The following is a 24,925-nucleotide window of genomic DNA, read 5'->3' as shown; positions in this document are numbered from 1 at the left end:
TTTTTGAAGTTATTGCCAATGCAAGAAGTATTCTTAACTTTTCTTATTTCGATCCGCGGCTTTTGCGTTATTTGTCCAGGGTTATACCTTGTATTGCTCTGGTTCAGGCCCGGGCTAAATTTGGGTTACGCTTGTGTAATCTTGTACAATTTCAGGCATTTCGCATCTCCGTCTTTATGAAAAAATCCAGCAATTACTCGATCACGCAACGCCAAATTATTTCAAGTCATTTTACATAAAAAATCCTATCGTACAAAGTGAAGAACCGAAATGGGAGTAGCTGCTATTCTCAGTATTTGTGTTTTGCACTGTTATCTTAGCACAAAATGGGGCTTATTTACAAGAGAATGGCAGAGAGCGGTTTTAAGCTAAAATTTCTATCGCTGCGCTCCGCCATTCTGAAAACGTGGGGATATGCTGCATTTTCAAGAATGCAGTGCACCCATGCGTTTCCCCTAGCACTGTCGCTAAATTTAGCTTCCTAGCGCCAACGCAGGCACCCTTGCAAGGGTGCATGAATAATAGTGCAAGGGTGCCTGCGTTGCAGGGAATGATTGTCCATGTGCAGGAAGGTGTCCCTTTCTGCACATAAACAATCAGTAATGGTGATCTGTAACTCCTATGTGTGCTATTTTAAAGAAGTTGCAACTCGTAATTTTTTTATGTTGTATGTGTAATGATTTTTTAATGATAGTTTACCTTCCAGCACATGAACAATCACTAGTGGTGATTTGCTGTTTCTATATGTGCTACAGAATGCAGCACATATAGAAACATCAAAAAAGAGGAGCAATTGATATTTTCTCCTCGTTTCACCAGGTTTTGGATGCTGCCTCCTATGTACGCCAGCCTTGTGTACAGGGACCAGCATCAAAAAGCAATGGTGGTGGGGCGGACTGCCCAAAGCAACACCTTTGCCCGCCCCTGTCACGCTGAGTGCTGCGTGAAAGGAGGCCTTATTCACAAGGCAGTGGTAAGTGGCCTAATGCCACCTTGTAAATCAGGCGAAGACCTTATCGCCATGCAGTGGTCGAAGTGGGGGAAAAAAAGTAGGGGAACTGTTGGCGGACAATCAGAGGGTGGGAATAACCCATGGATTGGGTCAGTGAGCAGAGTCAGAGGTGTGGCAGAAAGAGCTAAATATCCCAATTTACTTGTTTCCCATTTCACTAACCGGTTACAACTTATTACGTTATTTAATTTAACCAATTTTAATTAAGGTTTAATATTAGTTATTGACATTAAAATACATTTACAAAATTGGATATATTTCCAATCACAGAATGTACCAAATATCCTTAAAAGTGGAATCGCAAGCCATTTGTCTCCCAGCCGTAGAGTTTCTGTCACCAGCTTCTCCCTTTTTCCACAAGACCAGTTCAAACATGAATGGCAAAATATCCTAGTTTGCAAATGTTCTCCACATAATTACTGCTCTGCCATAATTACCACATAATACATCATCTGCTGCATAATCTGACGCTTTTAACTAATAAATTGTTTAGAGCTCAAATGGATCAAAAGTGACTAAAAAATGTGACTTGTGCTGCTGTGAAGTAGAGGGCCCTTTGCAGAGGTTGACTGGTCATCTTTCTCCCTGTTGCAGTTGTATGTTTCACTGGTACTTACAAGGAAACATCTCTGCAGAGACTGTTAGCATGTGTAAAAATGTCAAAATATTAAAGTATCATAAAATTTACAGCACCACTAATACCAGTGTAGGGTGTCAGAGCACTTTACATCACACATATTACACAGAGACAATCAATCATATGTGTGTAAATCACTGTATAGGAAATGTTACATAAGACAAAGGACTACAAGGTGTAGGAGTCACATGACAACCATACTAGTAGGCAGCATAGTTCAATAGTGATTGGTCTGGAGAAATACAAACTCAAAATGTAAAACGTAATACCATGGTTGGGGGTTCTCTTCAATAATCAGAATTGATTTCTACCCAAATGAACCCTATTTTGCAACATTAAGATAATCAGACTGGTGAAAAAAAAACATAACGCTCTCATTTATACCTTGTAGTTTGCACGCAGCTCTTACATGACACTTAATACCTCCATGTTCGATGTTAGGATTTTAACTTCTTAACTGCAAGTAACAATAGGGTCTCTCTTACAAAAGGTGTAACCTTCTGACCTATTTACATTATGTACACTTTGTGATCTGCATGGTACATGTTCTTAGCAGCAGGCACATTAACAGCCTGTGCTTCCTTTCCATGAGTTAAAACTTCCACTAGACATAACTCCATCTCACTCTAGTAAGTACATAAAACACTGGAGTTATTGTGAAATTGTTATTGTTGCCGAAAATTGTTGGAGGCCAGATGGGAGTCAGGGAGTGCTTTTAAAACCATATTATACTTCCAAACAAAACGCCCTACCTGAAGTCAGCACCCGGTGCGGTCGCACTGCGCTGGAGCCTCCGTGCTCAAGGGACCTGTGACCTCAGTGACAGAGTCACTGTCACTTTATGGTGTGCTGCTTCATAGGCCTGCCTGCCAGACTGGAGGTGAACTTCAGAATGAATTGTGGTGGACAGGCCTTCAAGGTTACCCCACACTTGTCACTGCTAGGGTCCACCAGGTGGTGCTGAGACACCAGAGCTTTTAAGATCTTGCGGGGCCTTCTAAGGACTAGCATTGGAATGTGCTCCCCCATGGGGGAGTAGTCTGATGGACTGGTCGTGATGGCTGAACCAGGTTCCCCAGTTCCAAATTCAGCAGCTCTTGCCATAGTGCCACATCCTCTCCAATGAACATCATACTGCCCCATTGAGAGAAACTTGCACTGCACTGTCCCGCTATAAACACCTGGATGTGTCTCAATTCAAATTACACTCTAGACGAGCAATATGCTGCCTAAAAAAATTAACAACATCCTCAAAAAAGCAAACAATCAGAGGGAATGCAAGATTAGGTGAAGCATGTGAAATGTAAGCAGGAACAACAGGGTTACCTTTTTACTTTTACACTCATTAATCAGAAATTAGTGAGTGCTTTTGCCTGAAAAGTTAAGGCCATGACTACAGGGCCCAGAAGGGACCCCTTTTCAATGCCCATTGCTCATATCCTTACAATACAATACAATAAATCCAATATCCTTACAAAACATAAGCAGTATGGTTTAAAAATACCACATTTGTGAACACACAGCCACTGCGCACATTTTGTTTTCCAATTCACCCATCAAGCAGATATTTCAGTACCAACAGAAAACAACTGTGTGGGAGGGTCTATAGGGGAAACAAATTTAGAGACCTACAAAGTATCCTATCCCCCAATCCAACTATAACAAACACACAAGGGATACTGGAGGTCTATCATGGGCTCAATATTGTCTGCCAATTCCAAAGTGACGCATGTATGAACAAGTGTCTGATCACAAAAGGAAGATAAAGTGTGAGAACAAGACAGAAAATACTCCCATCAGCCCACCACTTGGCGTAAAATCGTCATGTGGGATATTTTGTACAAAAACTGGTATCTGTTAGGTCTCTCACCTGATGATATTATGAGGAGACCTAAAAACAGATCCTCCAGTGACGAAAAGAATGTATGAATAACATGGCTGGATGGGAGGGGTTGCAGTGAAACAAAAAAGGGGAAGTGAAATAAAATTACCTAGTGTGATGCCAAGGCAAAGTACTTTATTAGGGGGGTCATCACAGAGGTAATGTTAAAAGCAACAGTATGTGGATAGTATATAAACAAATATTACTATCAATCAGATGGATCTGGTCGACATGTTTCAGCCTATAAAGGCTTTCTTCAGGACCTATGATATAGGATACTACTGCAACAAATACTATACAAGTTAACAATCACTTGATAGAAAAACCACAAACTATGTGGGTGCCTACCGTGTACCATCTAGTAGGTCAGTGGATTCTCACCTGTATTGAAATATAAGGGACAGACACGAGACATACATGCAAAAATTATGAAAAAACAGCATTGTATACACTGTACAACACATATATTGGCCTTACATCCCATGTGGGACAAATATAGTGAAAAAAATAACTCACCCAAAGAATTTATGGGAAAAGGCCTCACCTCGCCTGGCACTCGCTCAGGTCTAAAAAGAGGCCCCGCTCTGAGGAAATAGAAAAGGTAACAACATATCAATTTTCAAAAGATTCTATTGAGAGTAACAGATTAATGATATGTTAATCCATGTTCATTATGAGTGTTCCTCAAACTACCTATTTAAAACATAAAGCAGTGGACAAAAGGATGTGGTCCAAAGGCCAGTCAAGGCTGACCGATGACACTTAACAAGCATTCTCTAAGACATAAAAAATGTATGTTGGTAGAGCAAGAATTTAACCAACATCAACTTGAGACAAAGAGATCAGCCCAGAAAAACAGGTTAGCAAGGTACTCCAAAGCCAGCATTCAAAAGGAGTCACTGCGGCGGGCTCAATCGCTTCTTGAAAGGGAACAGTTCAACCCACCTGTCCGTCGGTACCTCGGGCTTTAACTGAGCCGAGGGGGAGGTACCGAGGTCAGGGTAGACTGTGCTTTTAAAGCCCACCGGCTGACCAGAGTGGAAACCGCCAACCGTGGCCGGTGATTGGTCCACGCATGGGCCAATCACATCGCCTATATGGCCATATCAACCAATAGGCCCAACGGACATGGAAACCGCCAACCATGGCCGGTGATTGGTCCACGCGTGGGCCAACCACATCGCCTATATGGCCATATCAACCACACAAACCAGTCGTGTGACTAAAAAGTATGCAAACGGCCCATTGGATAGCGGGCCGTTTCAGCGTTCACCATTGGTCCGTGATCGACCAATGACAGTGCTCAAAAAACGGCTTGTTGCCATCCATAGCCAGCTCAGCACTGAATCCCCGAGACATGAAAATGACTGATTCTAGACACTTATATACACCTGAAGGAAAGAGGGGAGGGAGAACTCCACCTTTGTCGGCGGGTTTGATTGTTATACTCTGGTCCTTTGACAGAGTGTTGAGCGCCAATCTTTCTTCCTTGACAGATTTTGAAAGGTGTCATGTTTGGAGAGATCCAGAGAGCCTATTTGGTGGACCACTGCCTTTTTAAAGGCACCAGCCTTGGGCGGTACCTGTTGTAATAAGGGAGTGAAAGTCGATTTCTTTTTAAGACCGGTGTTAGTGTCTGGGTCCGGTTGATTTTCATCCCTTGTCGTGTCGGCAAAGAAAAAATGGAGGCGAACCTTCCGGAAGAATTTTTCCACTTCTCCACGTAATTGGAAAGCATCTCCACTCTGTGTGGGGACAAATCCCAAGGCCTTGTTAAGGACTTGATGTTCTATTGTGTTCAAAGTACGTGTACTTAGGTTTACTACCAAAACCTCCTGACTCCCTTGGGGAACTGTCATTGACCTCGTTGTCCGCGAGTGCTGGGGAGGTCTTGTTCGTCTTCCCAACGAACCGTGGAAGTACCCCTCCGTCTGCCCCTGTTCCTGCCACGGCCCTGCCATAAAAAAGCCTGGTTATCAAAGAATTGAGGCTGCGGTTGAAATTAGGGCATGGGTTGAGGGAATTGTGGATAGCCCCAGGGCGCAGGTGGCCACCATGGACCTTGTTGGTAGTAGGGACCTTGTCCACCTCGCCTCCGATTGGGCCGATTGTGTTGGCCTCTACCTCTTGCTGGGGGTGTTGTACTAGTCCCTGCTTCTGAGTCACTGGAATCAGCATCTGAAGAGGAGGAAGAATAGTTTGAGCCATATCTCTTGCCTTTCTTGGTAAAGTCCGGGGGTGTGAAACTATCACTTGTATAGGGATAGATTTTCTCTAGGGACAAGACCTTTCTTAAAGATTGGTCACTCATCGCGTGGCGGTGCACCCGCGACTGGATCATTTTGATCATCACTACTGCCAAGAGGGTGGCCGATGCCATCCTCGTTATGATCCAGGTCCTCGAGGGTCAAATAAAAACCACACTCACTAACAAACAATTCCAAAAACAACTGGATGAGACTAATAAAACAAATAAGGAATATAGAGACTCTATCATCTTCACAAAAATCGACAAATTTAAAAAAGATCTGGCGAAGTTTTCCCAATTAAAATCTATCCCTATACAAGTGATAGTTTCACACCCCCGGACTTTACCAAGAAAGGCAAGAGATATGGCTCAAACTATTCCACCTCCTCTTCAGATGCTGATTCCAGTGACTCAGAAGCAGGGACTAGTACAACACCCCCAGCAAGAGGTAGAGGCCAACACAATCGGCCCAATCGGAGGCTAGGTGGACAAGGTCCCTACTACCAACAAGGTCCATGGTGGCCACCTGCGCCCTGGGGCTATCCACAATTCCCTCAACCCATGCCCCAATTTCAACGCAGCCTCAATTCTTTGATAACCAGGCTTTTTTATGGCAGGGCCGTGGCAGGAACAGGGGCAGACAGAGGGGTACTTCCACGGTTCGTTGGGAAGACGAACAAGACCTCCCCAGCACTCGCGGACAACGAGGCCAATGACAGTTCCCCAAGGGAGTCAGGAGGATTTGGTAGTAAACCTAAGTACATGTACTTTGAACACAATATAACATCAAGTCCTTAACAAGGGCTTGGGATTTGTCCCCACACAGAGTGGAGATGCTTTCCAATTACGTGGGGAAGTGGAAAAATTCTTCCGGAAGGTTTGCCTCCATTTTTTCTTTGCCGACATGACAAGGGATGAAAATCAACCGGACCCAGACACTAACACCGGTCTTAAAAAGAAATCGACTTTCACTCCCTTATTACAACAGGTACCGCCCAAGGCTGGTGCCTTTGAAAAGGCAGTGGTCCACCAAATAGGCTCTCCGGATCTCTCCAAACATGACACCTTTCAAAATCTGTCAAGGAAGAAAGATTGTCGCTCAACACTCTGTCAAAGGACCAGAGTATAACAATCAAACCCGCCGACAAAGGTGGAGTTCTCCCTCCCCTCTTTCCTTCAGGTGTATATAAGTGTCTAGAATCAGTCATTTTCATGTCTCGGGGATTCAGTGCTGAGCTGGCTATGGATGGCAACAAGCCGTTTTTTGAGCACTGTCATTGGTCGATCACGGACCAATGGTGAATGCTGAAACGGCCCGCTATCCAATGGGCCGTTTGCATACTTTTTAGTCACACAACTGGTTTGTGTGGTTGATATGGCCATATAGGCGATGTGGTTGGCCCACGCGTGGACCAATCACCGGCCACGGTTGGCGGTTTCCATGTCTGTTGGGCCTATTGGTTGATATGGCCATATAGGCGATGTGATTGGCCCACGCGTGGACCAATCACCGGCCACGGTTGGCGGTTTCCACTCTGGTCAGCCGGTGGGCTTTAAAAGCACAGTCTACCCTGACCTCGGTACCACCCCCTCGGCTCAGTTAAAGCCCGAGGTACCGACGGACAGGTGGGTTGAACTGTTCCCTTTCAAGAAGCGATTCAGCCCGCCGCAGTGACTCCTTTTGAATGCTGGCTTTGGAGTACCTTGCTAACCTGTTTTTCTGGACTGATCTCTTTGTCTCAAGTACATTTTTATGTCTTAGAGAATGCTTGTTAAGTGTCATCGGTCAGCCTAGACTGGCCTTTGGACCACATCCTTTTGTCCACTGCTTTATGTTTTAAATAGGTAGTTTGAGGAACACTCATAATGAACATGGATTAACATATCATTAATCTGTTACTCTCAATAGAATCTTTTGAAAATGGATATGTTGTTACCTTTTCTATTTCCTCAGAGCGGGGCCTCTTTTTAGACCTGAGCGAGTGCCAGGCGAGGTGAGGCCTTTCCCCATAAATTCTTTGGGTGAGTTATTTTTTTCACTATATTTGTCCCACATGGGATGTAAGGCCAATATATGTGTTGTACAGTGTATACAATGCTGTTTTTTCATAATTTTTGCATGTTTGTCTCGTGTCTGTCCCTTATATTTCAATACAGGTGAGAATCCACTGACCTACTAGATGGTACACGGTAGGCACCCACATAGTTTGTGGTTTTTTTTATCAAGTGATTGTTAACTTGTATAGTATTTGTTGCAGTAGTATCCTATATCATAGGTCCTGAAGAAAGCCTTTATAGGCTGAAACATGTCGACCAGATACATCTGATTGATAGTAATATTTGTTTATATACTATCCACATACTTTTGCTTTTAACATTACCTCTGTGATGACCCCCCTAATAAAGTACTTTGCCTTGGCATCACACTAGGTAATTTTATTTCACTTCCCCTTTTTTGTTTCACTGCAACCCCTCCCATCCAGCCATGTTATTCACACATTCTTTTCGTCACTGGAGGATCTGTTTTAGGTCTCCTCACAATATCATCAGGTGAGAGACCTAACAGATACCAGTTTTTGTACAAAATATCCCAGATGACGATTTTCCGCCAAGTGGTGGGCTGATGGGAGTATTTTCTGTCTTGTTCTCACACTTTATCTTCCTTTTGTGATCAGACACTTGTTCATACATGCGTCACTTTGGAATTGGCACACAATATTGAGCCCATGATAGACCTCCAGTATCCCTTGTGTGTTTGTGATATTTCAGTACCTCCAGGTATAGTGCACTAGAGTGGGAAAACAATGTTATTCTAAGACAGACTAGAAAACAAAAGTAGCGCTTCACTGGCAAACACTGTAAAGTGGCGCTAATGTGTTTAGGTGTGAATAAATTAGTCAATCTGGCCACCTTGCAACCATGCAGTCTTGCTTTAGTTCGTTATTTTTCATATTTTCGAATTTTTATTTCTATCCACCCCTAGGTTGCTCTTAGAAATTGAAACATTTTAGAAAAAGACGAGGTTTCTTTTTTTTGGATCCATTTCACAGGGGAGCAAATAAACGAAAGGAGGAAAGAGAGGGTAATGCCCTTTCTTGAAGTCTCGGTTTTCACTAAATGAGGAGGAGACAGAAAGAGAGGGAAGAGAGGGGACAAAGAGAGGGAGGGAGGTGGGGCAGCTGCCAGCGGCAATAGAACTGGACACTGTCCTTGTCTTTTCTAGGCACAACGAAGGAAAACACAGTCCTTTTCCTTTTCTGCACATCCCCAAGAGCCTTGATTATCAGCCTTTGTGATTATTTGAAATAAGAAAGTAGGAGAACGGACTTGATAAAATTGAAGAAGTAGGGGCACGCCGTGCGCTGCCGATCCCACCCACTTCGACCACTGCTCTTAAGAGACACATGGCGGTACTTTGCTGTAAAGCTATGCCACTAAAGAGCATCCATGAACGTTCAGTGTTTACGTAACTCGTGTCACCAAAGGCCACTTCACAGCTCTCAGTGAAGGGGAGGTTGATGCACGTCATTCCAGAAGCGGGCTGATGGAGTGAAGACAACGGAAAGAGAGAGCAAGTTATTCTAGGAATCAGTGGGTGTGACAATGAGATGACGAAGTCCGCTGAAGAGGCTGGACCCTGAAAGAAGGCCGAATGGTTACATTGATCCTGATTAGGATGTAAGTTCTTTCAAAGAGTTATGTTTTCAGTGATTACTAAAACAAAAGGTTTCCAAAAGATTCTGTGCATCTACTAGCACTGGAGGCCCTTTAGCCCTTAACTGCTCCCGAGCCCCTCACTTTAATTCACGTCACTCTCTTTCAAAGGCAGCGGGCGGGCGCATTGTCATTCGAAAGGGGTTAATCAGCCTCAATCGGAATGACAATGGCCTGCCCTCCGTCTGTGCGAGCTCAGGGAGGGGCTGCTGCAGCCTCTGGAGTTCAACAGGGAAGTGCGAGCAGCCCCTGGAAGTTGAATGAAAAAGTTATCTTATTAAGTCGGACTATTTTTGCCGTCCCGGGACGATTTTTTGAAAGGAAGAAGTAGGGGAACGGACTGAAATATTGTTTAAAGGTAGGGGCACGCCGTGCCCTTCCGTCCCCGCCCACTTCTACCACTGTCGCCATGAGAACGTCACAAAAAGTGACGTTCTGGTGGAGATAAGCTCTTGTAAAAGTGTCCCAATGTGTCCTTGCCTCCATAATGGACACAATGACATATTTCACACGAAAATATGGCATTAAGTGTGGGCGTTCTCATTTAATGTATTTTTGCGCCATTGCCTCCATAATAGACGCAGTGGCACATTTCACGCAAAAATATGGCATTAAGTGTGGAGGTTCTCATAATTATGCAAGAAGAATTATGCAAATTTCGCACAACACTACTCTAATTGTGCTTGCAGAAAAGGAAATGTGTTTGTATCAATCGAGGCACTAACACAAAATACATGAGCCTGCAAAAAGATCCAATCTAGCATCACACTGTACAAGTCACTTCTACGGACCTGGTGGTGGCGATAGTGGCTGCGCCTTATGCACAAGGCAGCGTTAAGCCACTTAACGTGGCTTAACACTGCCCTGTAAATAAGGCCCCCTTTCATACTATGGTTAGCATGAAAGGGGCGTGCAGTAGATGTTGTGGTGGGTGTTCCACCGCAACACCCATTGTATTTCACGCTTCCTCCTTTGTACAAGTGTGGCGTACATAGGAGGCAGCACCAAAATTAAGACCAGGAAAACCCTGTTGTTAAGTTGGCGAAACGAGGAGAAACACATTATTCCTCCTTGTTTTTGCTTTTTCCATGTGCGCTGCCTTGTGCAGCACACATGGAAAAAGCAAAATGCCAAGCTTTTATATGTACAGGAAGGTGTCCCTTCCTGTACATAAACAAACTTTCCAAAAAATGACATTTTGTCCCTTTCTTGTGTGCTCCATGAAGCAGCACACATGAAAGTGACAGAATGGCATTTTAGGATTGTTTATGTGCAGATAGGGACACCTTCCTACACATAAACAATCCTCCCCTGCGTGCAGACACCCTTGCACTCTGGTGCAAGGGGGCCTGCATTGACGTTAAGTTGCTAAGCTGAGCGCCATTGCAGGGGGAAACGCAAGGGTGCACCAAATTCCTGTAAATATGGTGCAGCATTGCATTTCAGAAGAGTGTCGTTAATCCAAGGAGGCTAACTACACGCTCCGCCACTTCCTTGTACATATCTCCCTATGCATCGTAAAAACAGGACCATATGACCACTGCACACGATGTGTGTGGGAAAGTGCCACAACGACTCTGTCAGGTAGGCACACCTTTTGTAGAACATTGGGATCGTGTCAGCAGGAAATGAATAGTTATATAATCAAGTAATTGTGCATGATCTGCATTTTCTAGTGCTAGCTTTGGCTAAACATATTCAGATTTTACAAACCTTTAAATCCATCTCACGATTTATGACAACAGAAGATATGGGGGCATATTATCAACAAGTAGCAATATTTATCGCTAAATATGTTTAGCAAATATTTTTTATCGCCAAGCATCGCCGGATTTTATCGCAGAGATAACCTGCTATTAGCAACGTTTATCTCCAATGTGATAAAATAACCGGCGATAGGGGCGAAATGCGTGAATACTGCGGGAAAACCAGCGATATTCACGCATCATCGCCAATATCGTCTTAGCCAGAATGTCCACCTCTCATTGGATATAATGGCTAAGAACTGGTCTGAGCAGGCGTTAGTTTTTAGCGATATTCACGCTTAGCATAAATGTTTTTATCGCTATGCCTGCCTTGCTATTAGGCGATAGCGACGTTAGCGACTGCTTTCAGTCGCTAACTGGTTGGGTACGCCCATTTTGCATGTCATTAGCGATGAATATCGCTGACATGCAAAGTGGGCCCCAAACCGCTCGCTAACACCTAAAAGCTGTCGCTAACTGATGTTAGCGACAGCTTGTTAATAGGGCGATGAAATTTTTGGCGCTTTGCGGCTGAAAACGGCCGCAATAGCGGCGATAATTTCATTTCGCCTGCCTTGATAATATGCCCCCCGGTTTGTGTTAGATCTGAGTGTAGTGTAGTTCCTATCATCCCAATAGGCTCTGCGCATTGGAATAATACCTACAGCAGTAAAGGCCTAGACCAGACATTAACTAGGTCTACTACTGTCGATACTAGACTTAAAGTTTTGGGTTTGCCAGCTTAGCTCAGAGTTCACTAGAAACTTTCTCGAATGTTCAGGAAAGAATTAACTCCCCTGATTAGACAAGAAGGGATTTAGTTTCTGACAACCATAGAACATGACAACTTTGCTCTCCCCTAATCAAGAGTATATCTCGAGAGTCGTGTGAACAAAAGGCAAATTATTTTACTCAGTCAGTACGTGCATTCTTAGTCTCATCAGATTGTAGAGAAAAGGAAGAGACGGGTGTGTTCAATAAAAAGGTGTTATTTATTGATCAGTCTCTTTTCTCATACAAGAGAAATGGATCGATATTATTGCAATACTTATAGTTAAGTAAAGTGCATACATTAAAAGCAATAGTATAAAATAATACTGTAAAAACATTGATATGGTTTCTAAGCCATATGATGTTTTAAAATGATTAAAATATATTACATACACATATACATTTGACTAAACGTACTCAACTGGTGTTTCTAAATACGCCTACCCCGTGTACCTGACCTAAGCCTAATACGTGGGCGGGAATAGAAAGTTACAGTTTAAGTTAAGTTTGTTTTTGCCAAGTGAATAACTAAAGAATTCTCTGCGAGGGGTTATTCAGTTCTGTACCTGGAAGTTAGGATGAATGAGGGATGGTATCTCTCTCTCTGGTCTCGATATTCCAGGCTGCCTGCGAGGGCTGCCCAGAAACGCCGGGGCTGGAATTCTCGGCAGGAGAAAGCAGCGCGTCTCTCAGCGCGTCAGGAAGGCGGGGCTGCGCCAGCGGGGTCTGCTCTGCTCTTCGCTTCGGCAAGTATGGCTGCTCCGTCTCGTCACCACGCGTGTGTTTGCATAGGGCAAGATCGGTAATATTTATACCTTTAAGGTGCCGAGATTGACGTAAGGATGGACATAGATACGTCAATAAGGATGTCATACGACTTGCTCGTTAGCACATTCTTTTGCTGAAGTTCTCGGTGAAATCAAAACAATGGCCGCAGGGTTTTGCCCAGGTTGTCATAGGTTTGATTTGTTATGAGAACTCCGTATGCCTTATCAGGGGCTGGAGGAATATCGCTTGTCTCATTAGATCGCAAGCGTTATGACCTAATCAGATAACACGTTCCTGTGCCGTAGTGTGACTGCGTCAGATAACGGTATCTGCATCATGGGGATTTTCTGCCTCATGGGCTGATTACTAGTTAACTTGTTAGTTTACTAACCAGAATAGGGTCAGGAATAGGGGGATCGATTCAGAACCTATAGGAATACATCACACCCACTCCACGCTAACTATGGTCATATTTACTAATCTAGGCATAGTATAACATAGTACAACATACTATAGAGTATAGTGTATACCTTACCACCCCAAAATACATAAATGCATTTTGAAATTTTCAAATATACGGAAAAATTGCAGTCATATGTATTGTATGCACTCAAGCTATGGATTAATGCTAAAGTAATCACGCATCTTGTATACATTATTGCATATTTGGTATATGAGAAATTACACATGAAATGGCTCTTAATACAGAAAAAAGGTTCGAGACCATTCCATCACATAATAAAATATTTGTGAACATACCAGCGGGCAGCTAATGTCTATAAGCTATCTAAAATATAGAAATTTTTGTTCTTTAAGAATAGTTTCTTACTTTAAGCAGAAGATAGTGTCCCGGAAAATATGAAAAAATATTTTGGGGCTGCTGAAAAATTGCTGTCCGTGAACTGGAGGGAAAATTGTTCATGTGACTTTATTTTTAAAGTTGAAGGCCGAATTCAGGGAACGCCGTGTGCGAGCTTGCTCAAAAGTCTCTATTTCTGTTCCGGAGAGAACATATTCAGGCTTTCGAAAAAGCTGTCAACAGCTTCCTGGGAAAGTTCCACTAACTCGGAAATAGGTGTAATCATGCATTCGTGCGCATGATTGTCTCCATTGACATTCTGATTCGCATTGCTGACAGAAGGTCATACCTGTTCGATGCTGCTTTCATCTTGAACTTCACTACCCCTCAATCGTAGTGGTGAAGCTTCCACGAATGCCGTCATCAGGATTGGTAGCCTTTGAGGGCAGCACAAAGCATGAACCTTGATCGGGCTCAACAATGTTTCTGCATCCATTGGCCCATCCGATTGTAGCGTCAGACAGGTGTCTAACACGCATTCTTCTCCGCATAGCAGACACCGTTGTACAGGTAAAACGCATCGTTGCCACAATGGTCGAAATGATATAAACCAAGTCATGTTTAGGTCTCTAAGCCGGGAGAGTCCCAGGATTTTTGATATCCGGTCCCGGTATCCAATGGCTAGGATTGTTTCTTCCCTTGTCGCAAGAGTTTTGTCTGTGACATGGGTTGCCATAACGAAATATAAGGACTAAGAATAGGATTCCTGCAATTAGTCCCAGGATCAGGGGAAGTCCGCCAAAAATCGAATGGACGAAATCTGGAAAAATACCCAGTATGGCTTTGAATGGTATTAATGCCATCGAAAATACTGTCTTAAATACCTTTGAGACCCCATTGGTATCAGAAATATTTAAGATTTCGTTTAGAATTTCCGCTAAATGTATGGGGGAATTAGTTGATAACAATGAATGTATCTCTGCAGTCGTCCTTGCGACTTGTAGATCATATGTTTCTTTTGATGACGAGAGCCTGGTAGGCGTCTGAAGAAGCACTGTTTTCATTCTGCTTAAAGTATCTATTCGAATAGAAGTAATTTTCAAATTGGGCCATGCCCTTGCCTCCCTGTCTGGAAAGGAGCTGGGGAACAATGAGCGTCCACAGCACTTGACCTTCGCAGTCGTAGTTACGAGATAAGGAGTCCCGGGCATAAGACTACAACATCTGCGGTCTACAATTAGAATGTAATTCCCATTATAGAGTCTTTGAAAGAATGGTTCTATCTCTGTTGCAGGTGCGCCTTGCTGGTGACATGAAAGGTTGTATGAATTCCCTTCACAGGCTCCATGCAAACTAATTCCGTTACACAGAAGCGTGCCGCTTAGTGACATCGCACAATCATTGCCACTAAGAAACACTTTCTGTCCTTTATTACTGACACATGCATGTGAATAGGGCAGGTTCCATGTTGTTTTAAGGTACCCCTTTCCCAATTTTTCGTACATGCCAGCCTGTATATATTTTTGGCAGTATTGAAACCTGAAGGTTTAGATTGGAATATTTATTATCCCATGTATTATCCATTCACTGACAGGTCGTTCTGACATTGTCATTGGTAATCTTTCAAGTTTTTCAATGCTCAAGATTGTATAATCAGCACCCCTTTGCGCCATACTGATTTGTCTATCAGTAAGGTTAAAGATTTGGAATAGTGACGTTGTGTTGATTAAATGCCAAGGCACATAGCCTGAACGCAGGTTTTGTAACGTCCAGCCAAGCTGTACAATAGAACGCAATTGCGACTGACCGTGTTGTAACAACAGTAAGTCCTGCGATAATATGTCGATTGCTGAAGACACAATGCTGTCCAAAGAAAAAATTCTGGAGGACAGAGTCATTAACCCATTGTCCACTACAGAAAGTGATTTTTTCAAATTAATACGGTCAATTTCCCGTATTCTCTCTGCTGTTTTAATTTGAGTAACCTTCCAGGCCTCATTGTATGCTGCATATACAGAGGCTGCTATGAAACGTTTTTGACGCTGTTTGCGTGGTCCCATTATGAAATCACGCAAGTCAGCACCATCAGTAAGTAAAGTTAGGTGTTGCTTAATTTCTGCCAGTGTGGAAGTTTGTAGCCACTGAAGGCATACTTTGCCCACACTGTAGGTTGTTATTATCCCTGGGTGATGTCTTTGGGGATATCTAGGGTCTGGCCTGGTCATTTTGAACCCCTGTGTTTTGTTCTGGAATCTGTCTTGACAGTTATTTGTATCTGTGGGCCAGATCAACCACTGTTTCCAATCAGGATGTGTTCTGTTTTGGTTTAATATATGGTTTACGTCTATCTCTTCATCTGTAGAAGTGTTGCTAAACATTGTTGGCTTTGGAATAGACGGTTTATTTAAATCTTTGATTTTGGCTAGGCCAAGACAGGTGGTTTGTTGAACAGTGTCATTTAGAAATATCATTTGTTCTGGGATCATGCAGGCTCTAAACAAAGCTTCTATACCCTGTACTTGCCAATCTTTTGTGCCCCAAACACTTTTCAATTCAACATTTTTGTCCCAATAATCAAAACCTAAGGTATTCATTTTTTCAAAAAATGAGTCTGAATAAATCAATTTTGTGTTGGTTATCATGGTCTTGGTTCCTGTCTTGTTTGACAATTTAAAATAGAATGCTTCAGCATTACTTGTGTTAAAACCTGAAAAGTATGAATATTTGTCATAGATGGTTCTTGAGCTTCCTTTTGGAGGGGTTGCACAATGTTCCCATTGATTATAATTTAAAACATTTCTAGGTTGTGCAGATTTAGGGAGAAAATGGTTACCATAGTGGTTATAACAGTACATACTATCATAATTTGTAGAACCCTGCAAATAATCATGTTTGGTAAATTTAGCAGACATTACTAAGTCAGACATCATATTATTAATGCTTTCGAAGTCCCAATCATCAGCAAATGAGTTTGGTTTTGCAAAGTCACTCAATGAGATCTTAATTTGGTGTGGATATTTCAGGATTTCGACCGGACCATAAATTTCATAGTCAGTGTTGTCCCAAGCTACCCCACCAGGTATCGGATTGGCTGTGAAGTTGACTGAAGAAAGTTCTCTTTTCTCGATGTGTGAAGATGTGTGTGGTTTGAGGATCAAGTTGATTTTCTGACTTGCTGTGTCCATTTTAGCATATTTTCCCTCAATGAAGCGTCCCAAAGTTAGTACCATGATGAGCCAAAGTATGAGGATAAATGCACCAAAACCCACCCAAAATTCAATCCATGGAGAAATCAGATATGTTTCTTTTAGTTGTTTCAAAAGTTCTTTAGCTTTATCTTTAAAGGTTTTTGATGATGGCTGTGTCTTTGATTCACTGAAGCCTTCAGAGGAATCATCGAAGTTTATGAAGTAGCCGGATGCAGTTCTGTCAATTGTTCCAATTGGTTCTGGATTTCTGTTTCTTGCATTTTCACTTGGTACTTCATTGTAGATTGGTGTGTCTCTGCTAAATGTTTTTATTTGGGTTTTCAGAGGTCTGAGTTCTATTGCATTGTTGCATAGTCCTTGTTGTTCTTCTGTAGGCGTTTCGAATGTGATGAGCCTCTTAGTTAGGACCTCTGTACTGGTAGCAAACCTTGGTGTTCTGCTACTTATAGGGAGTCCACTTGGCCTACTGTTTGTTATCGGCCACATGTTGTGGTTTTACCAGGTCGATGGATACAACTCGGTTCTCCTTTTTACCAGCAAGTGGCGGTAGTACAACTGATCTTGTCCCGTTGACAGACAAGACAGGAACTGCTTTTCTGTAAGAAGGCCCAAATTCCTTCTTTACCGCGATCTTTTCCCTGACTAGATCCCCGACTTTTGGAATCCAGACAGGTCTTGCTGGGACAGGTGGTGGTTCTTCAGTGGTTGTTGGCTGCTGTTTCAACTTTATGTTGCTCAGGTCTTTTCTTGTTTTGTTTAAGTCCTGCAAAATAGCCAAACGGTCTTTGATATCAAAGCTTTTTTCTTTCACCACTGAAGTCTGACTATCAATGTCAGAGATCATCATCCTAGTTCCAAATAATAATTCGTACGCACTGAATCCCTTCAGAGAATTTCTTGGCAAGTTATTCAGACTACGTTGGACACTTATTAGATGTTTGACCCACCCAGCTCCCGAACCTAATATCCTTTCCGTTATAGATTGCTTTATGCCTTGGTTTTTTCTTTACACCATCCCGTATCCCTCAGGAAGGAAGTGAGAAGATTCCCGCTGTGCTATGCTCATTTGGCCATGTTTCCCCTCAGGCTGGAGGGCTAGAGTGAAAACAATGGTCAAACGTAGCATGCTCTTAGCGTATATGCCATTTAGACTCGCAAATCTTTGTATAACAGTCCAGACGTCAGCCGAGTGCTGGTGATCTACATTATAAGTGGAAACTAGCCTGTATATGTTAATCGCAAGCCTTCCTTTTTACTCTTGATTTTTTCTGGAGTAAAACGACGAGGTATTAAACTGGTTCTCTCCCCACTGCGATCTCTGTTGCAGTTTGGGCAGTTTTTTACAAACATGGTGTGACGCAGGCTCATGCCTGGCCACCAGTACCTTGATTGTAATTCTTCCAGAGAATCTTTTAGTTTGAGGTGTCTGAGACCCTCGCCCATATGTGCGTCTGCGATTAACAAGTTTCTCCTGTCCATGTTTGGAATCACTCTATCCCCCACTCCAGGGATTCGAGCAAAAGGGACGGAGTTTGCATCGATTATGTATGTGTAATTGAGTGGATAGTTGATCGGTAACGCTGAGCAGTCGCCTTTTGATGACGTTTTCACCGCCAGCACTGTTTCACCGTCAATATACTTTAAAGTACGCTTTTTTCGAACTACGGGAGCCGATTTAGTGGCTGCCGCTGTGGCTGTTTCAGCCAATGAATTCCCTGCAACGTGAACGCCATCACGCTGATGACTCAGTGAGTGTGTCACGTGAGTCTTTGGTAGTTCTTTTTGTAAAAGAGCTATTTGTTCCCAGAGCAGTTTCTGCTTTATTGGTGCATCTGTGTCATCTTTGTAACCGTTTTGAATCCATGTCTGCAAATCCTTGTTATATGATTTGACGCAGTAATATGAATCTGACACTATAAGTGTCGGGAATTCGCGATCCGCATTATCTAGCGCCATTTTCAAAGCTAATATTTCAGTTTGTTGTTCTGAATTAGTTTCTACTGAGTGTGTTTTTGTTAATAGAGGTTTTAGTTTACCTCCGCGCCACACTTCTTTTGTAATCCCACATGTGGGGTTGTATGCTTGTTCTCCCCAAACGGGGGGTTGAGCATGTCCGTCTGTATAAATTACACAGGCGTAATGTCGTAAAGGCAGAATGTCGATTGGCAGAGGGAATGTTCTTACATATTCTAGATTTTTTAACTCTTCTAGTTCTAGAAAATTGTCAGCCAGGCTATATTTGATAATTCATATCCTACGAACAGGACTGTCAGATGGGCAATTCTGGATTTTTTAAAGTTGAATTTGTAACCCTCTGCTGCGAACCCAAGTATTATGGTGTTCACTCTTTTCAAGTGAGTATCCAAGTCTTCATCTGTTAAGTAAATGTCATCGACATAAGATAATGCTTCATCATCATATATTTGTAGTAATTCTGTTACTCTCGCTGAGAATACTCCCGGGCTGTTCTTGTACCCCTCGGCTAACCGACAGAATTGTTTTTGCGTGCCATTTATTGAGAATGCAGTTAAATATCTGCCCTCTGGTGCTATGTTTTGACAAAAGAATCCATTAGAGATGTCTAATGTTGTTTTGTATTTTTTGCGCACTATGTTATTCATTAGTGCAGCACTATGTGAGTTTTGCACTGCAAAAGTTTTGCAACATGTGTTAAGGTGTCGGTAATCCAAAACTAGACGATATGAATTGTCTGGTTTGGAGACCGGAAACAAAGGGTTGTTCATTTGTGAGGTGCAAGTTTCAATCACCCCCTGGTATTCTAGCTGATCTAGTATTTCTTTTACCTGTTTTTTAGCTTCTTGCTTAATTGGGTACTGCCTTTGTGCAGTAGGTTGTGATTTTAACTGGATTTTGTGAGGAGGTGAGTCCTCATCCCATCCTACGTGATTTTTATATAAAGCAGGAGCTAGAGCCACTACCCACTTTCTAGCAAGTGTATATTTTTTATGAATTGGGATATGATTTGAGAAGGCAGGCATAATTACTTCTTCGCCATGAGGGCAATCCCATACAAACTCTGGTGGCCAGTCTTTTTCAGCTAGAAGGATATCATAGCCCTTGGAGAGATTTTCCCAAAATAGTCCCCTTTTTTTTCTAGTCTTATCCCCCTCTATACGCAATGTTATTTCGTATATTTTGTGGGGTTTGCTAACTCTGGTGTCCGCAGTTTCCACTTGAAGATATTCATTCGTGTCCACTGTCTCCAGATGATTCATAAGGACTTTGCGAGCTATGCTCACTTCTGCTGCGCTGTCTAGCATTGTCTGAGCCCATTCTCCGTTTTTCAGTTGTGTCCTCAGAATTCTCGGCATTGTTAACTATTTTAATGCTGGCTACCTTCTTCTTTGGAAATTGTAATTTCTCTTTTAGCTGAGCAGGTTCCTTGTCTTTGGACTTGGCGTGCTCTTCTCTTTGTTCTGATCGTCCTCTTCTTTCCGATTTCTGCGAGGAAGTCTGAAAAGATTGAGAGGGACGTGTATCAATGTCTTGATATCTATCAGGTTTCTTTATATTATCCCTATTTCTAAGGTTATATCTTTTCCCAGAGGGGTCACTCTGGGGTGACCTGTGTCTTTGGTTCGGAGATTTCTCTCTTCGCCTAGGAGACCTTCCTCTGGACTGGAATTTCTTTTCTTTAGGATCGGATTGTTTGTTTCCATCCCAGTTCTTTTTCTGTGATGTTGAATTATTATTAAAAAATATTTTTTCAGGACTTTCAATCAGTTGTGGTTTTACTGGTATTCCACCTAAACTATCTCTGCCTAGTTCCTCATAGGATTTTTCTATGATTCTGGCAATTTCAGCTGGTTGGTCTGCTATATCTGTCTCTTTTAACCTCTGGCGGATCGCCACATTTGCTGCTTCTCCTTTTATGTTGGCTAATAATATAGCCGAGACCTGCTTGAAGTCTTTTAGTAATTTCATACCAAGAGTTAAAGCGGGTTCTGGACCGTATTCGTCTTGAATTTGTTTTAGCACATCTGGTATTACCGAAATGGATGGAACACCGTGCGTTTTTGTGTAAATGGAAGCAAAGACTGTACCCCAAGTGTCACAGTCCTCAATGTGTGGTGCGATTCCCATTGGAAGACAGATAGTCAGAATCCTGTGCTTTTCTAGCGGGGTGGTGTCTGGAAACACCGCCTCTATTTGGGTGATTTTCTGTGCCAACCAGAATGGTATTTGTTCCCGTTTAGCCGGTACTTTACCTAGGCAGGACTGGATGTTCTGTGGTGTAATTTTATTTGTGTTCCCCTGGTGAGGGGTCAGCTGTGGGAGTTTAATCGCTGGCTGAATTGTTGAAGTCCGCATCACATACTGGACTAATTGTCTGTGTATTTTTATTAATTGTTTTAGCTGTGTTAACAGGTGTGGTGCAGACATCCCGTCGATGTCTGGATGTGGTGTGTATCCGGCTAGGACCGGCCACGTTGCTCCTGGTCTACCTAAAGGACCGAGCCTGGTGATGTGATTATTGTGTATTAGGGCGCCATTAAATAAGAGCAAATGCTCTTGAAATTTAAGTGGTACTTCCACCTCCTCGAAAGGAGTGTACATTTCAGGAGGTTCCTCTATTTTGTAATAGTGGAAGTACTTTGTTACAGGATTTGCTGCTGGAAAATTTATCCATGAATAGTATACCTCTGTCTGCCGATATTCGTGTGCCTCAATTACGAATATGACTGTACCACCTCTAGGTGTCAGTCCATTTTCTATAAGTTTTATGGTTATAGATTTCCTTTTGATGACCGGAATGAGTATTATATTCGGGTCCGCTTCCTGCATGGTAGCATCAGCTTCTGCGAGTTCAGTTGCTAATCTAACTGCCTCTCTTTCTCCATCACTGTCTCCCATTTTACCGACAGGAAGGTTATGTTTTTTGTTTGCAGATCAGGTTTCTTATGGAAACAAAGATTTAGATGCACAATATTTTGGAACAGTGTATCCTTCAACGTTGACTATACCAAGAACCATACATAGGAGTTCCCTCCTGCGAGGTTTTGGAGGATATTACCTTTCACCCACTCCAGACGTCTTTGGAGTATAATGGGGAAAAAGGGGTCTGAGTGAGAAAGCACGACTGAGTTACTCTAAATGTCTTACGTTAGTTTTATCGCCCTTTCCAAACGCGTTGGGCGCCATGTAGTGTAGTTCCTATCATCCCAATAGGCTCTGCGCATTGGAATAATACCTACAGCAGTAAAGGCCTAGACCAGACGTTAACTAGGTCTACTACTGTCGATACTAGACTTAAAGTTTTGGGTTTGCCAGCTTAGCTCAGAGTTCACTAGAAACTTTCTCGAATGTTCAGGAAAGAATTAACTCCCCTGATTAGACAAGAAGGGATTTAGTTTCTGACAACCATAGAACATGACAACTTTGCTCTCCCCTAATCAAGAGTATATCTCGAGAGTCGTGTGAACAAAAGGCAAATTATTTTACTCAGTCAGTACGTGCATTCTTAGTCTCATCAGATTGTAGAGAAAAGGAAGAGACGGGCGTGTTCAATAAAAAGGTGTTATTTATTGATCTGTCTCTTTTCTCATACAAGAGAAATGGATCGATATTATTGCAATACTTATAGTTAAGTAAAGTGCATACATTAAAAGCAATAGTATAAAATAATACTGTAAAAACATTGATATGGTTTCTAAGCCATATGATGTTTTAAAATGATTAAAATATATTACATACACATATACATTTGACTAAACGTACTCAACTGGTGTTTCTAAATACGCCTACCCCGTGTACCTGACCTAAGCCTAATACGTGGGCGGGAATAAAAAGTTACAGTTTAAGTTAAGTTTGTTTTTGCCAAGTGAATAACTAAAGAATTCTCTGCGAGGGGTTATTCAGTTCTGTACCTGGAAGTTAGGATGAATGAGGGATGGTATCTCTCTCTCTGGTCTCGATATTCCAGGCTGCCTGCGAGGGCTGCCCAGAAACGCCGGGGCTGGAATTCTCGGCAGGAGAAAGCAGCGCGTCTCTCAGCGCGTCAGGAAGGCGGGGCTGCGCCAGCGGGGTCTGCTCTGCTCTTCGCTTCGGCAAGTATGGCTGCTCCGTCTCGTCACCACTCGTGTGTTTGCATAGGGCAAGATCGGTAATATTTATACCTTTAAGGTGCCGAGATTGACATAAGGATGGACATAGATACGTCAATAAGGATGTCATACGACTTGCTCGTTAGCACATTCTTTTGCTGAAGTTCTCGGTGAAATCAAAACAATGGCCGCAGGGTTTTGCCCAGGTTGTCATAGGTTTGATTTGTTATGAGAACTCCGTATGCCTTATCAGGGGCTGGAGGAATATCGCTTGTCTCATTAGATCGCAAGCGTTATGACCTAATCAGATAACACGTTCCTGTGTGTCGTAGTGTGACTGCGTCAGATAACGGTATCTGCATCATGGGGATTTTCTGCCTCATGGGCTGATTACTAGTTAACTTGTTAGTTTACTAACCAGAATAGGGTCAGGAATAGGGGGATCGATTCAGAACCTATAGGAATACATCACATGAGGGTCTCTAGATGGCAATGGCATTCACCTTTGTCCAAATAGGGACCCTTACTTCTAAGTCAGGCTAAGGGGATTACACTCCTAAATAACCCTTGCTCACCCCCTTGGTAGCTTGGCCCGAGCAAACAGGTTTATCTCAGAGGCAGTGTGTTAAGTATTTGTGAATATGCACGGCAACACAGTGAAACACTACAGATGGACACAACATAGGTTTTATAAAAATAAGTATACTTTATATAGGCTTAACACAAGACCACAAACGACAACAATCCACGAAACTACACTTAAGATTGCTTTAAAGATGATAAAAGTTACTTAGTTCAAGTTGTTGAGAAATGCGACAAAGTTCTCAACAAAGTACCTGATGTGTAACGCAAAGGAAACAAAAGCCTTGCAAAAGGGGAGATGCGTCGGTTCCGTGATCCGGGGGAAATGAAGCGTCGTGCCCCAATGCTTGCTTAGAGTAGGGGATGCGTTGTGATCTTTACCGGTGCGGAGGTGATGCGTAAATTCTCAGCCTGCGGGCCCGTTGCGCTGCGCAAGATGGTTCCTTGATACGATGCGATGATCTGGTTGCGATGCGAGAAGATGGCTTCCTTGATGCGAAGATGCAATGACGCTGCGAAGATGGTCCTTGCCTTGCGACGACTCTGTACTTTGGAGCCGTGACAGGCCCTGCGACTCCCTTCTCCGGTGATGCGATGGCGACTCTCTCGATGGCGTCACGCTTCTCCGGTGATGTGACAGCAGGTAGCTTCGATGAACACACGCTTCCAGAGAGATGCGGTGAAGGCACTCTTCTCTGGCGATGGAATGATTTCAGCTGCGGCGGTAACACGCTTCCTCTCGATGAGTCGCGCTTCCAGCTCCCAACGACACGCAAATGTCTGTAGAGAGAATTCCCAGCAAGGAAATTCAGAGGGGAGCTGGAGATGAAGTCTTTTGTCCCTGAGACTTCAGCAGGAGGCAAGCACAGTTCAAGCCCTTGGAGAATATTCTGTAGACAATGAAAGTCTTTAAAAAGTTCCTTCTCCTTTCTTTGACAATGAAGCAACCACTGCAGGCTAACCCAGCAAACAGCACACTGGCAGAGGGGCAGTAAAACTCCTGCAGCTTCCTTGGTTCTTCTCCTTGGCAAAAGGTTTCTTGTTCCAGAAGTGATCTAATGTTCTCGGGTCTGGGTCCCAAAATTTATACCCCAAAATCCTTTGTCCTCTATTGGCAGGGAGGCCTCTGCCTAGTCCAAACCAGTTCCTGAGCACTTTGTTTACATAACTCTCTCCTTCCTTTCACTGTGCAGGGAAGAGACATCAGTCGCCCCACAGGAGGTAGAGCCAGCACAGGGGAGGGAAGGCCCAGCTCTGGAGCACTCTGCTGACATGATTCCTTCTCTCCTTTCACAGTGCAGGGCAGAGACATCAGACACACCACAGGAGGTGGAGCCAGCATTGTAGAGGGAAGGCCCAACCTTATTCAGGTCCTAGGTGCAACTCCTCCCTACCATCAAGATGTAGATCTCTCTATTCAGCACTGGGCTGCCCCAGCCTGTCTCCTGGAATACCCCAGCCCTGTCACTCACAAACCCAGACAAGGAATACAC

Source organism: Lissotriton helveticus, chromosome 8 (assembly GCF_964261635.1).
Source record: "Lissotriton helveticus chromosome 8, aLisHel1.1, whole genome shotgun sequence".
In the NCBI taxonomy this organism is placed as follows: domain Eukaryota; kingdom Metazoa; phylum Chordata; class Amphibia; order Caudata; family Salamandridae; genus Lissotriton; species Lissotriton helveticus.
This window is presented reverse-complemented; position numbering follows the sequence as displayed.